We start from the raw sequence: 13,980 nt of genomic DNA on the forward strand, positions 1-13,980 counted from the left end.
TGCTTAGAGGACCCCTTTCAATATTTCCTGTAGAGCTGGTTTGGTGTTTGCAAATTCTTTCAGTTGTTGTTTGTCCTGGAAGCTTTTAATCTCTCCTTCTATTTTCAATGACAGCCTAGCTGGATATAGTATTCTTGGCTGCATGTTTTTCTCGTTTAGTGCTCTGAAAATATCATGCCAGCTCTTTCTGGCCTGCCAGGTCTCTGTGGATAAGTCAGCTGCCAATCTAATATTTTTACCATTGTATGTTACAGACTTCTTTTCCCGGGCTGCTTTCAGGATTTTCTCTTTGTCACTGAGACTTGTAAATTTTACTATTAGGTGACGGGGTGTGGGCCTATTCTTATTGATTTTGAGGGGCGTTCTCTGAACCTCCTGAATTTTGATGCTCGTTCCCTTTGCCATATTGGGGAAATTCTCCCCAATAATTCTCTCCAGTATACCTTCTGCTCCTCTCTCCCTTTCTTCTTCTTCTGGAATCCCAATTATTCTGTGCTCGCTTCGGCAGCACATATACTAAAATTGGAACGATACAGAGAAGATTAGCATGGCCCCTGCGCAAGAATGGAATCCCAATTATTCTAATGTTGTTTCGTCTTATGGTGTCACTTATCTCTCGAATTCTCCCCTCGTGGTCCAGTAGCTGTTTGTCTCTCTTTTGCTCAGCTTCTTTATTCTCTGTCATTTGGCCTTCTATATCACTAATTCTTTCTTCTGCCTCATTTATCCTTGCAGTTAGAGCCTCCATTTTTGATTGCACCTCATTAATAGCTTTTTTGATTTCACCTTGGTTAGATTTTAGTTCTTTTATTTCTCCAGAAAGGGCTTTTATATCTCTCGAGAGGGTTTCTCTAATATCTTCCATGCCTTTTTCGAGCCCGGCTAGAACCTTGAGAATTGTCATTCTGAACTCTAGATCTGACATATTACCGATGTCTGTATTGATTAGGTCCCTAGCCTTCGGTACTGCCTCTTGTTCTTTTTTTTGTGTTGAATTTTTACGTCTTGTCATTTTGTCCAGATAAGAGTAAATGAAGGGGCAAGTAAAATACTAAAAGGGTGGCAACAACCCCAGGAAAATATGCTTTAACCAAATTAGAAGAGATCCAAAATCGTGAGGGGGGAGAAAGGGGATAAAAAGAGGTTCAAAAAGGAAGAAAGAAAAAAAAAGAAAAATGAAAAAGAAAAAAAAGAAAAGAAAAGAATTTTTTTAAAAAAGAAAACACCTAAGAAAAATGTAAAAAAGTAAAAATATATATATTAGATAAACTAGTAAAAAATCGTTAAAAAAGAAAAAGGTAACAGTTAAAAAAAAATTTTACCCGAAGGCGAGAAGAAAAAAAAAAATGAAAAAGAAAAAATTAAATTAACTGCAAGACTAAAAAAAAAAATCACAGGATAAAAGCCATGAGTTCCGTGCTTGGCTTTCTCCTCCTCTGGAATTCTGCTGCTCTCCTTGGTATTGAAACCGCACTCCTTGGTAGGTGAACTTGGTCTAGGCTGGATTTCTTGTTGATCTTCTGGGGGAGGGGCCTGTTGTAGTGATTCTCAAGTGTCTTTGCCCCAGATGGAATTGCACTGCCCTTACCAGGGGCCGGGGTGAGTAATCCGCTCGGGTTTGCTTTCAGGAGCTTTTGTTCCCTGAGCGCTTTCCATAGAGTTCTGGAGGACGGGAATACAAATGGCAGCCTCCTGGTCTCCCGCCCGGAGGAGCCGAGAGCCCAGGGCCCCACTCCTCAGTGCACCCTCAGAGAACAGTGCCTAGTTACTCCCATCTGCCTGACCTCCGGCTGCGCTCCGAGCTCACCCAGCCTGAGACCGGTTCAAGGTCACCCCAAGCTGCAAGCTTACTGTCGGCTCTGTCTCTGTAGCCGGCTTTCCCGTTCCAGTACCCGCAAGCTCTGCGACACTCAGACACCCCCGATCCTTCTGTGACCCTGCAGGACCTGAGGCCACGCTGACCCCACGTGGGCTTCGTCCGGGTTTAGCCTCTGGAGCAATGTCCCTCAGCGGAACAGACTTTTAAAAGTCCTGATTTTGTGGGCCGTTGCTCCGCTGCTTGCCGGGAGCCGGCCCCTCCCCCCGGGGTCTATCTTCCCGTCGCTTTGGATTCACTTCTCCGCTGGTCCTACCTTTCAGAAAGTGGTTGTTTTTCTGTTTCCAGAATTGCTGTTCTTCTTCTCTTCGATCTGCCAATGGATTTTCAGGTGTTTGTAATCTTTAGATAAGCTATCTAGCTGATCTCCGGCTAGCTGAAGTAGTCTCAGCCTGCTATTTCTCTGCCATCTTGACTCCTCCTCTGGATGTCACTTCCAGAAATTGCTACACATTTAATGCAATTCCTATCAAAATACCATCAATGTTTTTCAAAGAAATGTAACAAATAATCCTAAAATTTGTATGGAACCAGAAAAGACCCCAAATAGCCAGAGGAATGTTGAAAAAGAAAGCCAAATTGGTGGCATCACAATTCCAGACTTCAAGCTCTATTACAAAGCTGTAATCATCAAGACAGTATGGCACTGGCACAAAAACAGACACATAGATCAGTGGAACAGATTAAAGAGCCCAGAAATAGACCCTCATCTCTATGGTCAAATAATCTTCGATAAAGCAGGAAAGAATGGCCAGGGGAAAAAAGACAGTCTCTTCAACAAATGGTGTTAGGAAAATGGGACAGCCACACGCAGAAGAATGAAACTGGACCATTTCCTTACACCACACACAAAAATAGACTCAAGATGGATGAGAGCCCTCAATGTGAGATAGGAATCCATCAAAATCCCTGAGGAGAACACAGGCAACAACTTCTCTGACCTCAGGTGCAGTAACTTCTTCCTAAAAACATTTTCAAAGGCAAGGGAAGCAAGGGAAAAAATGAACTATTGGGACTTCATCAAGATCAAAAGCTTGTGCACAGCAAAGGAAACAGTCAACAAAACCAAAAGACAACTGACCGAATCGGAGAAGATATTTGTGAATGACATATCAGATAAAGGGCTAGTATCTAAAATCTGTAAAGAACTTATCAAACTCAACACCCAAAGAACAAAGAATCCAATCAAGAAATGGGCAGAGGACATGAACAAACATTTCTGCAAAGAAGACATCCAGATGGCCAACAGACACATGAAAAAGGGCTCCACATCACTTGGCATCAGGGAAATACAAGCCAAAACCACAGTAAGATACCACCTCACACCAGTGGGAATGGCTAAAATTAACAAGTCAGGCTAAAATTAACAAGTCAGATGTTGGAGAGCATGCAGAGAAAGGGGAAACCTCCTACATGGCCGGTGGGAATGCAAGGTGGTGCAGTCACTCTGGACAACAGCATGGAGGTTCCTCAGAAAGTTGAAAATAGAGCTATGACCTAGCAATCACACTACTGGGTATTTACTCTAAAGATACAAATGTAGTGATCCGAAGCGGCACATGCATCTGAATGTTTATAGCAGCAATGTCCACAATAGCCAAACTATGGGAAGAACCCAGATGTCCATCAACAGATAAATGGATTAAGAAGAGGTGGTATATATATACAATGGAATACTATGCAGCCATCACAAGAAATGAAGTCTTGCCATTTGCAACGACATGGATGGAACTAGAGGGTATTATGCTGAATGGAATAAGTCAATCAGAGAAAGACAATTATCATATGATCTCCCTGATATGAGGAATTTGAGAGGCAAAGTGGGGGGTTTAGGGGGTAGGGAAGGAAAAAATGAAACAAGATGGGATCAGGAGGGAGACAAACCATAAAAGACTCTTAATTTCACAAAACAAACACAGGGTTGCTGGGGGGAGGGGGGCATGGTATTGGGGAGGGTATGTGCTATGGTGAGTGCTGTGAATTGTATAAGACTGATGAATCACAGACCTGTACCCCTGAAACAAATAATACATTATATGTTAATAAAAAAATAAAAAATAAAAGTTCCCTTCTACTTTCATTGAGAATGCCCTTGTTTAACTGAATAGGAATAATCAAAGTATGAATTGGTATTTAATAATGTCAATATTCACACAACAAACTCAAGCCATGTACCTATGTGCTTGTTATATAATACCTAGAGATAAGGACAAGAGTAACTAAGAAAAAATCTGTAGGATCTTTAGCAGTAGAAGATATTAACAGTAGCACATATATGAAGTTTTTATATTTGGGGTGCCTGTGGCTCAGCCAGTTTAGCACCCAGCTCTTAATTTTGGCTCAGGTCATGATCTCAGGTCCTGGGGCTGAGCTTCACCTAGGGCTCCTTGCTCAACAGGAGTCTGTTGGAGATTCTCTCTTTCCCACTCCTTCTGCTTACCTCCCAACCCCTCCCACTTCAAATAAGTAAATATTTGGGGGAAAAAAAGTTTTTATATTTAAATATTTAGAAACCAATGGTAATATTTTAAACAATATTGAAAGCTTACCAAGTACCAGGCATTATGCTAACTGCTATATCCGTATCACCTTATTTATTTGATCTACCTCTAAGGTGGGTAATATTTAGACCCATCTCCCCTTTGAAAGACAAAATATCTCCAGCTCAAATAAATTAATTGTCCAGTCACACAACTAGTAAGTGAGGGAGCCCAGATTCTAATAAACTCAGACTGATACCTCAGTGAAACTGAGCATTTCATTCTATCCTCTCTCAGCAAGCAAAAGGAAATTAGAAAATAAATTAAGCGCTGGTTATTTTAAAATTTGATTTTAATAACAAACAAACTAAAACTCCATTCAATTGCAACATGTACTTTGGCAGAGTACTAGTAGGCAGAGGAAGGAAAAGTGTGCTATGTTTGCCTTGTGCGATAGAAACGGATATGAATAAATCTAAAGTTTGTTAGCAAACTATAACTTTATACACATTTATTACAAAACTTTAGTCAAGCACTGGTAAACTAAAAGTAAAATGTATAACAAGATTGAAAACAAATGAACTACAAAGAGAAATATCAGGCAGATCACCTCAAAATAAATCCTATAACAATACTAATATTATGGGTACTTCATATTGTTAAAACAACAATTTTACAAGTCATAAGAAACATAAAAGTGTATTTTCCTAGCAACACAATTTTGAAATATACAAAGCCAAATTTTATATACATATATATACCTCTATGTATGTGTATACACACACACATACACAATATCAGAAAAATATGGAAATCTACCTACTGTACTCATAATAGCATCTACATCTATGACAAAGATGAGGGGACTGGGTTTGATGATACGAATTCCAAGTGAGACACTCCACAACACATGCACACACACACAATTATGATGATAAGTTATCATATTTGAAGAAGAAAATGTTAATAGCCTCATATGCCTACTTACATGAAAGTTGTTCTTTGTTAGCTAAATAGATGAAAATACTCTTGAGATAACCAATCTGTATTTCTAATATTACTTTCATTCCAGCAAAATTCCAACAAAATAACTTTAAGTGAAATGCAAACAAGAATACTTTGACACAGATGTGACACAAGAAGTGCATTGTTCCTCTGCTACAGCCATTTATCTGTTCAATAAATATTTGAAATTATACCTTACACCTTGCACTGTGTCAGAAAGTAAGGATAAAAAGGTGATTCTGACAGACTTGTTCTCCTCTCACGGCTCAGTTTAGTAGTGGACATAGACTGTGAACAAACCAACCTACAAACGACCATAAATTTTCAAACTGTCTAAGGATTCTGAAGGAAGGTAAGAAAATACTATGAGAATAGGGGAGCCTACCTTACCTACATTGATCAGGAAGGGCATACCCACCAGAGAGAGATCAAACCAGGGACTGAAATTATGACCAAGAATTAGCCTAGTAACTACTTCTTATTCTGATAAAGATGGAGTGACAAAGACCAGTTCTACCTGTGGTCTGAAGTAATTAAGAAACCAAACAATTATTTTCAGACACTGAATGTTAGGTAACAGGGATAGCAGGGAAAAGTGATCCCTGAGAGGGGAAATGAGGTGTGCCCTGTGACCACCCAGTTTATTGCCTTGAGAGAGTTTTCAGTCCTCAGTCCTCGTGCTTCAGGAATAAACACCGTTCTGCTGCCACCCATCAAAACTTAATGGAAAGCCTTGAAGGAACCAAACTATTTGATGGTCAATTAAATACACCTCAAAACAAAACTCAAAAATATTTACAGGAATACAAAAATATTCAGCACTTAACAAGTTAAAGTCACAATGCCTATCATCCAATCAAAAAGTTAGCAGGTATACAAAGAAGCAGGAAAATACAACCCATAATGAGAAAGTAAAAGAAACAAAAAACAAAAAACAAAACAAAAAAAAAAACCTTTAAATTCTTGAAAGAAAAAAATACCAACTGCTAATTATATCACAACAACAAAAAATCTTTCATAAACAAAGGAAATAATGTTTAGCCATACAAAAGCTAGACGAATTAATCATCAGCACACCTGTACTATGTGATTAAATGTTTTCAAGAAGTTCTTAGGACACAAGGAAAATGCTAGCAGACAGAAATCCATATCAACACGAAGGCACGAAAAGCACTAGAAATCGTAAAAATGTAGGTAAATATTAGAGTTTTTTCCTCTTATTTTTAAAAATCTCTTTACAACAGCTCATTAGAGAAAAAAATAATATATTAAGGGGTTTACAACACATATAGAAGTAAAATGTATGATCAAAATGGCACAAAGACTGGGAGGAGGAAAAATGGGAGTACACTGTTACAAAAGTCATACTATATATGAAGCAATGTATTACTCAAAAATACAGTTTAGGGGCACCTGGGTAGCTCAGTGGTTTGGGCCTCTGCCTTCGGTTCAGGCCATGGTTTCAGTCAGGGTCCTGAATCCAGCCCCACATCAGGCTCTCTGCTCAGCGAGGAGCCTGCTTCCCCTTTCTCTCTCTGCCTGTCTCTCTGCCTACTTATGATCTCTGTCTGTCAAATAAATAAATAAAATCTTGAAGAAAAAAAATACAGTTTAACAAGTTAAAGCTATATACAATAATACAATAATAATACAATGTCAAATAAATAAATAAAATCTTGAAGAAAAAAAAATACAGTTTAACAAGTTAAAGCTATAAGCAACACCTAAATGAACCAGCTAAGGATAAAGGGAGATAATAAAAATTATTCAATTTAATTCAAAAGAAGGCGAAAAAAAAAAAAAAGGAAAAAGAGAACCAAGAGCAGATGGGAAAAACAGAATCAAGTAGTAAGATAGTGACTTAAGCTCAACCTATCAATGAACATGTTGAATGTAAATTGTCTGAACCTCCCAATTAAAAGAGAGAGACTGTCAGATTGGATTTTAAAAAGAATAATAACAAATTGTTTGCTTCCTATAAGGAACAAACAAACAAAAAGATAGAAACATATATGACACTAACACGAATAAAAGGAAAGCTGAAGGGTCAACATTTCAGACAAAGCATATTTTGAAACAAAGACTATGAGCAGTATAAAGAATGTCACTTTCTAAAGGTAAAGAAATCAATTCAGCAAGAAAATATAACAATCCTAAATGTTTAAGCCTCTAACAACAGCGTTTCAAAATGCACAAAGCAAAAACTGATAGGACTAGTAGAAGAAATAAACAAATCTGTAGTTACAGTGGGAGATTTTAACACCCTTCTCTCTGTAATTGATACAAGTGGGTAGCAAAACAGTAAGGATATAAAAGACTTGAATAACATTATCAAACAAACATCAACTGACCTAAATTACATTTACAGAACACTCCACCCAGAAACATATGAATACACATAATTTTCAAATGCACATAAAACACTTACCATGATAGACTATATTCTGAATCATAAAATAATTATGTTTGAAATAGTTCAAATAATACAAAATATGTTCTTGGAATACAGTACAAGTAAAAGTCAAAACGAAAAATATTTTTAGAAAACCCTCCATCTTTATAAACAAAAAAGCAGATCTCTAAATAACCCATGAGTCAAAGGAAAAATCAGTAGGGAAATGAGAAAATATTTTGAACTAAATTAACATGAAAATATAATACATCAAAACTTGTGGAATACATGTCAATCAATAGTTGTAGTAAAGCTGTTCTTCATTCAATGGTTACTTTGTTTCATGTCACTTGATTCACATCAGTGGTCTTAAAGGAAAACTTTGAGTTTTGTGCATATCTCCCTGCCTTCTCTTTTCCATGAAAACAAGATGCTCCAACTATTTTTTGTAACCCATACCGCCTACATTATTTAAGAAATTAGCTTTAATGTATTATTATGACAAGATACATTAGGATAATAGAAACAGAAGAGTTGATTATGGCAAATACCAGTGTAATCACCACTTAGATTTTTAACAATAAAAATTTATGAAATAAAGTACCCTGTGGGCCCTGCCTATTTCCATTTTTCTCTAATCCCAATTCTGGTAGTTAATCATTATCCTGAATCTGGCCATTATTCATTCCATGGCATGTTTGAAAATCTTTCTTGTATATTTATGCATCTACAAACAATATGTAGGGTTGTTTTGGAGATTTTAGCTTTATATAGCCTGAATCATCTGGTACGTGTTTGTGATAGTCCTGAAAATGCACCATTCAGATTTGCTTGCTCTACTACAAAGGAAATGTCTGAGTGCCACAGCTGCTATTCTCTGCATCTACTCCACTTTGTTGGATGCTTCCCACAGGTTAACTCTAGGCAAGAACTGGGGACGAGAGGGTTGCTAACGCAGGCCCATTCCTGAAAAACGCAGGACTCCTTTAATAGGCCGCTTTGGCTCTTGAGCTTGTGGATATTGTTCCTTTACAGGACTCAGACTTCTATCATGGTCTGAAACCTCTCCCCACCTTTTCCAGTTCCCTCCCTTCTTCCCTTTTAAGTATTTTCCCCAGTTAAGTTACTTTCACATTCAGTTTTGTCCTGGCACTTGGATTTTAGAGGACCTGAACTAACACAGTATTCTTTCACAATCTGTTATTTTTTTTTTAATTTAATTTTTTTATTTGACAAGCAGAGATCACAAGTAGACAGAGAGGCAGGCAGAGAGAGGGGAGGAAGCATGCTCCCTGCTGAGCAGAGAGCCCTATGAGGGGCTGGATCCCAGAACCCTGGAATCATGACCTGAGCCAACGGCAGAGGCTTTAACCCACTGAGCCACCCAGGCGCCCGACAATCTGCTTTCTTCATTTAGCATGTTTTTGTGATTTATTCATATGGATACATTTACCTCTAGTTCATTAATTTTAAACACTGTAAAGAATTCTGCTATATGAATATAGAACTGATTTATCCTTTCTCCTTTTAATAGACATTTATGTTGTCTCCAATTTTTTTGCATTACAAGCAATGCTCCAATGAGCTTTACACCCCAATACACAGGTCATAGGGTAGGTGTTCCTTTGCCAGCTACTGTCAATAGCTCTCCCAAGTCATTAGATCAATTTATACTTCTCCCAGTGGTGTATGAAAGTGCCCATCATTCCACTTCCTTCCAACAACTGAAATTACTGTTTTACTTTTGTCAGTCTCATTGGTATTAAAGTGATAGCTCACTGTACTTCTAATCTACATTTTCATGAATATTATCGATATTATACATTTTTTTCACATATGTTGCCCTTTAGAGTTTTTAACTTGGTGATTTATCTGATCATATTCTTGGTCTATTATTAAATTGAATTCTTTGTATCTTCCTGTCTTCTAAGAGTCCTCTAAGTATATCTGTTATTCTTGTTTAAAAATGTCTTATTCTGTGACAAATGCCTTCTCTCTCTGTTTTTGATATCTTTTAATCAGAAAGATTTAAATATTTAATATAGTTTATCAATCTTTGCCTTTATAGTTTTGCTTTCATTTTCTAAAGAAATCCTTCTCTACATCAAAGTCTTACGATATCCCAACATGTGTTCTAAGAACAGTTAAATTTTGTTCTTCACACAGATTCTTAATCCAAATATAATTGATCTTAAAATATAAGGATTGGGGTCGCCTGGGTGGCTCAGTTGGTTAAGCAGCTGCCTTCCGGCTCAGGTCATGATCCCAGCGTCCTGGGATCAAGTCCCACATGGGGCTCCTTGCTCGGCAGGGAGCCTGCTTCTCCCTCTGCCTCTGCCTGCCATTCTGTCTTTAACAGCACACTGTTTTAATAAAACTGGATAAGGATTCTTAATACCGACTTTGAATCCCCTATTCTGATCCACTTCAAAGTTGCTCATGGCCACCTGGGTGGCTCATTGGTTAAGCGACTGCCTTCGGCTCGGGTCATGATCCCAGACTCCCAGGATCGAGTCCTGATTCAGGCTCCAAGCTCCATGGGGAGTCTGCTTCTCCCTCTGACCTTCTCCCTTCTCATGCTCTCTCACTCTCTCTCTCTCAAATAAATAAATAAAATCTTTAAAAAACAAAAACAAAAACAAACTGCCCTGACCAGTTTTGATCCCTTGGTTTTCTATATAGACTTTAGAATGAGCTTTCCATTCTTTTTGTCCTATTCGGACTTTGGATGGAAATATTTATGAATTAATCTTTAGAGAATGAGGAGATTTATGATTTAAGGCTTCTCATCCACAATCACATCATATTTCTCCATTTATTTGGGTCCTTAACATCTTTTAACAGAGATTTAAGATTTTTCTCCATAAAAAATATTATACCTTTTTTTTGACATTAATCATCTTTTCTTTATATTACATTTGCTGTTTGTGGCTGATATAAAGAAACTAAAAATTTTTATCTTTGATAATGTACCCAGTCACTGTACTAAGCTCATTAATTCTATTGTTCATCTAAAGCTTCTCTTGGATTTTCTATGTAGACGATAACAGAATCTGAAAGTATTGACAGTTTTGCTCCTTCTGTATTTTTTACTTCGTTTTTGCATATTATACAAGTGAGAGCCTACCATACAATATAAAATAGAAGTTGTGATAGATGCATCATTGGTGAACCCTGGTGGTTAGAAGAAATACATTTAGTATCTTCCCCTCAGTCATCATATTTATTCTCTGCTTTGTTATTACTTTCATATGGTTAAAGAAGTTCCTATTATTGTTACTAGTTTAGAAGAAGTTTGGAGTTGTTGCTTTTGATTTGCCTACATCTAATATATTTTATCTCCTTTCATCTGTTAATGAGGTAAATTACATTAATAAATTTTCCAATAAATTCTTCAAATAAACTCAAATGGCTCATAATGCATTATTTTTTTAATGCATTTATTTTTTTAATACCTGCATTCATCTTGCCTTTTTTTTTATTAGGACTACTTAATCTTGATTTATCAGTGAGCTTGGTCTCTAATTTTCCTCTCCCACACATGGTTTCAACATCAAAATTATACTTGATCATTAAATTAGCTGAGAAGCATTTTCTCTTCATCTCTAGAAGACTTCGCATAAATACTTGACAGAACTTTCTCATAAAAAGTCATCTGGGCAATATAATTTCACCTTTTTATATTTTTTAAATTTTTAACCACTCACTTGCTTTTTTAAAATATAGATGTAACTATCCCAGTTTTCTATTTCTTTTTGAGTGTTAGCAAGATACAACTTTATAAGAAATTTGCCTACCTTCAAATTTATTGCTATAGAGTTCTTAACAGTTCACATTATTTTTAAATTTCTACTATTATGAGCTTTCTCCCTTTTGTTCTTGATCACTTACAAAAATATATTAATTTTATTATAATTTCCAAATAACTTTATTTTGATCTTGAGTTTTTATATTGTGCTCTGTTTTCTTAATCATTAATATCTGCTATTCACTATTTACTATTAATATCTAATATCACTACTCACTATATTCACTAGACTATTCCACACTCCTAGAGTTTACTCTGCTTTTCTAACTTCAAGTTGCAAATTTAGCTCCTTAATTTTCATTCTTTCTTCTTTTCCAATATAAACATTGAGAACTTACCTTTATTGACTTAGTTGTTTGAGGTGCACTATTTTCCATTTTACACATAATTTTAATACAATTTTAAGTATTCTTTTGATGTCTGCTATGCTCTATTTTCTGAATCTCCCATCCATGAATTGTTTACAATAATTCTGTTTAAATTTTCAAACCTACTTTTATAATACATACGTATATCATATGGTATGTATATTTTATTTAATATATATATATATATGATATACATCAAAGCTTTCTTCAGGTTAACATTTGATGTGTCTTTTCCCAACTTTTCACTTCCAAATTTTTCAATTTTAAGACTAATAATTTGGGTCTGTCTTTTATAAGAAGTGAATTACTAAACTCCTATTTTAAATAAATAAAACAAACTTTGTCTTTAACTGACAAGTCCATTTATAATTATGTACTTTGTATTTTGACCTATTTATGTCATCTTGTCTTGTGCTCTCTATTTTTCCTTTTCTGTGGTTATTTTTTTCTTCTTCTGCTCCTTTCCAACTTTGTCTTTTTTATCATCTCAGTATCTTCCAATAGTTAAGATCTTGTGTAACTGTTTTCCCTAGTGTTTTATTTGTTTGAATAACAAGATATTAAACATGTTTAAAGAAGTAACAGTTTTCTTGGGTGGCTCAGTAGGTTAAGCATCTGAATTTAGTTCAGGTCATGATCCCGGGGTCCTGGGATCGAGTCCCACATCGGGCTCCCTACTCAGTGGGCAGTCTGTTTCTCCCTCTATCCTGCCCCCTGCTCATTTTCTCTCTTTCGCTCTGTATCTCAGATAAATAAATAGAATCTTGAAAAAAGAAAAGAAAATTAAAAAGTACAGAGATCCCCTTCTCCCTATCCTATATATGGATATATCCCCAGGGAGCATTTCCACAATGGGGGACCACTGCTTTGACAAGTACAAAGTCCAGTCCATCTAAAAAAATATTTTTGATGTTATTCCTACACTTCTGTTTTCAGAATCAAATGTGCCTAACACTTGTACAGAGACTACTGTGGTGCAAAACACAAACTTCATATTACTAGTAAGGAAATGACATAGAAAGCTTGAATGACTTGCCCAAACTCACATAGCTGCTAAGGGCTGTAACTGAGAGTTAGAGCTACACCTGTCTAATTCTAAGCCCAGTGGACCCTCTGGTAGTCCTGCTTTCTCTGCTTCCAAGAAGTAAACATGGATGCAGCCACTCTTAGGAACTCATTTCAGTATTCACAGTATCATTGAGAAAGCAGCAGAGGCAAAGGGGTGAAGAGAAATCAGCATAATCAGAAAACTGATGAAATGCTGCTTAAGCCTTTCAAAAAAAAATCTCAAATTTGAGCTGATCACTTGAGAACATATAGATGTTAGCTCTGCCCCTTTGCTACTTTTGAACAGGATGGAGTCGCTCAGTGATGAGACACCAAACTTCAGGAAGGCAACAATATGCTTGAAATGGAGACTGACACAGAAAGATTCTGGATGCTGAGCAGCTGTGCTCACTAATCAGAGTGTTATTGTGTCCAGATTTCACCAGTGTCATCTCATTTGCAAATTCTCCACATGGGCTTGACCCCATATTAGCCCAGTTGTCCTGAAGTCAATGTGTTGACCTGCATGTGTTCTATTACATTTGATTTCATTTTTCCCTTGGTTGTGAAATTCAATTAAGCCCACATTTTATGGCCTGAACAAAGTATAGAGTAGATGTGCAAGGCATTTTCAAGCCCCCAGTTTACTATTCCTGAGAAGTTAGTTAAAGCAACCACTGCTGACATTCTTTTTCACAACTTCTTATCCTCCAGAAGACTCACTTCCCCAATTTAGTCTATGTAAGTCCTATGTCCTTAATACCAGAGCTTGGGGACATTAGCCTTAACCCTCAGATGTTGATATAGTTTTAGCTTTATCTCGTATGTTTTTCCGCTACCCACTAGAAAATTGGCCAGCAACTCAAAAAGGTGCACAGCTTAACCTTTCTCTGCCACCCTTTTCGGTATTTAGTGATGAAGATGGATTCTGTGGGTCTACTAAGGGGTAAAGAACTCTAAGGAAGATTGAAGGTACCCCAATACCAAGAAAAATACCCACAGAA

The 13,980-nt window shown here is 36.7% G+C and overlaps 1 non-coding gene across 1 annotated transcript; it reads left to right on the forward strand.

The window, feature by feature from the left end:
- Positions 1-492: 492 nt before the first annotated feature.
- LOC132008534 (U6 spliceosomal RNA) lies at positions 493-599 on the forward strand. The gene has a single exon (XR_009401657.1). It is a non-coding gene; the product is annotated as a U6 spliceosomal RNA (small nuclear RNA).
- Positions 600-13,980: the final 13,381 nt, after the last annotated feature.

The sequence above is a fragment of the Mustela nigripes genome, unplaced genomic scaffold (assembly GCF_022355385.1).
Source record: "Mustela nigripes isolate SB6536 unplaced genomic scaffold, MUSNIG.SB6536 HiC_scaffold_148, whole genome shotgun sequence".
Classification (NCBI taxonomy): Eukaryota; Metazoa; Chordata; class Mammalia; order Carnivora; family Mustelidae; genus Mustela; species Mustela nigripes.